At 43.5% G+C, this 2879-nt stretch overlaps 1 pseudogene; it reads left to right on the top strand.

The window, feature by feature from the left end:
- Window positions 1–803: 803 nt before the first annotated feature.
- On the top strand, window positions 804–1701 carry LOC132424146 (craniofacial development protein 1 pseudogene; annotated as a pseudogene).
- The last annotated feature ends 1178 nt before the right edge of the window (window positions 1702–2879 follow it).

The raw sequence follows: 2879 nt of genomic DNA, 5'->3' as shown, positions 1-2879 counted from the left end.
AAACTCCGTTCATGGTGATGGCTATAACCTCATGCCAAGCAAAGTCAATGTTTTTTATGGCTTTGTAGATGCTATAGTCCTTCCAAAATTGTCACAAGGTTGTTCCCAATTCATCACTCACCTTTGATGCCTGACAAGAAATGTGATGTAAATAATATTTTTTGAAAGTTGCTATAACTCCCTGGTCCATAATTTGGATAAGCAACATAGTATTTGGTGGCAGATGCACTACTTTGATGTTGGGATGAAAGTCGTCCATGAATGGGGGTGGCCTGGAGCACTGTCGAGCAGCAAGAGAATGTTGAATGGGATGTCCTTCTCCAAGCAATATTTCTCCACCTCCTGGATAAATTGGTGGAAAAACCAGTCCTGGAAAACCGCCTGTGTAACCCAGACTTTGGGGTTACTCTTCCACACAACTGGGAGAGAGCCCTTGGCTATGTTTTGAAGGGCTCTTGGGTTCTCTGAATGATAATCTAAGATGCGGCTTCAGCTTCGTATCACCGGAAACATTGCCACCAAACAACAGTTAGCCTACCTTTGCTGCTTTATAGCCTGGCATCAACTTTTCCTCCTTACTGATGTAACTTTGGTCTGACATCCTCTTCCAGTACAGTCCTGCCTCATCTACATTAAAAATCTGCTCGGGTAAATACGCGCCTTCATCAATAATTTCTCAGAGCACGCTGCGGGGGCTGCCCCAGCTGCCGCCGACCCTGCCGCATCCCTGTCTCTGGTTTCTCCCTAGAGCTTTGCCTTTGGGGGTAGCTGCTGCGGCTCTGTCCGCCCCACGCCTTAGCGACATGGAGGAATTCGACTCTGAAGATTCCTCCACCTCGGAGGAGGACGAGGACTACGTGTCATCGGGTGGAGAGTATAGTGAAGATGATGTAAATGAATTAGTGAAGGAAGATGAAGTGGATGGTGAAGAGAAGACACAGAAAACCAAAGGGAGAAAAAGAAAGGCTCAGAGCATTCTGGCCAGGAAGAGAAAGCAAGGTGGCCTCTCATTAGAAAAGGACGAGAAGGATGCCAGCGAGGAATCTGGAGGAAGAAGTAGTGAGGAGGAAGATGTAGCCGCAGAGCAAGAAAAAGGCATTGAGTCAGAGGATACGAGGAAAAAGAAGGAAGATGAACTATGGGCCAGCTTCCTCAATGACGTAGGACTAAAATCAAAAGTGCCTCCTTGTACACAAGTTAAAAGAGGAGAGGAGGCTGAAGAGACAAGTTCAAGTAAATTGTTGGTCAAAGCAGAAGAGCTAGAGAAACCTAAAGAAACAGAAAAAGTTAAAATCACCAAGGTGTTTGATTTTGCTGGTGAAGTCAGGGTGACTAAGGAAGTGGATGCTACATCTAAAGAAGCCAAATCCTTCTTCAAGCAAAATGCGAAAGAAAAATCCCCAGGCTAATAATGTCCCTTCAGCTCTACCGTCACTTCCTGCCGGGTCAGGGTTAAAAAGGTCAAGGGATATGAGCAGCCTTTTGGGGAAAATAGGAGCCAAGAAGCAGAAGATGAGCAGACTAGAGAAGGCCGAGCTGGACTGGGAGAGCTTCAAGGAGGAAGAGGGCATTGGAGAAGAACTAGCCATCCACAATCGAGGGAAGGAGGGGTTCATTGAACGGAAAGCTTTTCTAGACCGAGTGGATCACAGGCAGTTTGAAATCGAGTGAGATCTCAGGCTGAGCAAAATGAAACCCTGATGTGATGAGGAACCTACAGCAGCTTAATCCTGTTTACAACGTGAGCTTTTTGTGCGTCTGTGAAATGTTTCCTGTGTTTCCCATTGACTGTTTCCCAGCAAAGTCTTTTTCTCTACATTGAATTTCTTTGTATCTTGATCTCATGTGATTTCAGTCATTTTACTTTTAATAGTTTGTCTTTTAAAAAATAAAAATAAAAAAGTACAGATTGGTCCTATGGGGGGGGGAAAAATTCTCAGAGCATTTCAGGAAATTGCCGGGCAGCTACTGTATCTGCACTTGCTGCCTCACCGCTTACTTTTACATTGTGATGGTTGGCTCTAGCCTTGAACTGATGAAACCAGCCATGACTGGCATTAAAAGATGTGCCTTCTGATTCTTCGCCACGTTTCTTCTTCAAGTCTTCATAAAGGCTTTAAGCTTTCTCTTGAATCAGCATTAAGCTGAGCAGGACTCAGCGCTGATGTTGATCCTGCATCCGCACACTGAGAAGCTTCTCTATCTCCTCCATCACTTTTCCACGCTTCTTCGATATTATCATTGACATCATTGGCACAGCAGACTTCACATGTTCCAGGATCTTGTCCTTGTTCTTTAGAATTGTACTGATGGTTGAACGATTCATGTTATAAGAGTGAGTGACGTTTATTATTTTTTCACCTCACTCCACTATCTCAATTATTTTCACTTTTGTTTCCATCGTTATCACTTGGCGTACCACCTACATCACCGCTGCTTTTACGCTTGTTTCTGGACATCCTGGGCTTGAAATAAAGATACTGTACTCTATACAGTACTGTACAGTAAAGTACACAAAAGCACAACCACTCGTGGAGGATGCACACATGTGACAATATATGACAGACACGTGAACTAACTTATGTGATTGGACATGAGAACGCATGTTCGCATCTTTGAAATTTTGCAACTTGAAGGTTTGTATGTAGGGGACTTACTGTATGTAAAGATTTCAGAGGACAGTGTGGCCAGAGTATAGGGTATATGAGGATAAATATTTGGAGAAAGTGTTGTAAAAGTAGGCTGAGATCAAGCTATAAAAATTCTTCTTGTCCATGTTAAGAATTTGGTTGGGATTTAATAACTGATTAGATATTGGCAGAGGAGGGTCAAGTAACTACGAGTTTTCCAGATTGGTTGATTGAGTAGATATAAGTCTA

The sequence above is a fragment of the Delphinus delphis genome, chromosome 4 (genome assembly GCF_949987515.2).
Source record: "Delphinus delphis chromosome 4, mDelDel1.2, whole genome shotgun sequence".
Lineage (NCBI taxonomy): Eukaryota > Metazoa > Chordata > Mammalia > Artiodactyla > Delphinidae > Delphinus > Delphinus delphis.
Note: the sequence above shows the minus strand (reverse complement) of the source record. Positions and strands in the feature narration are given on the sequence as shown.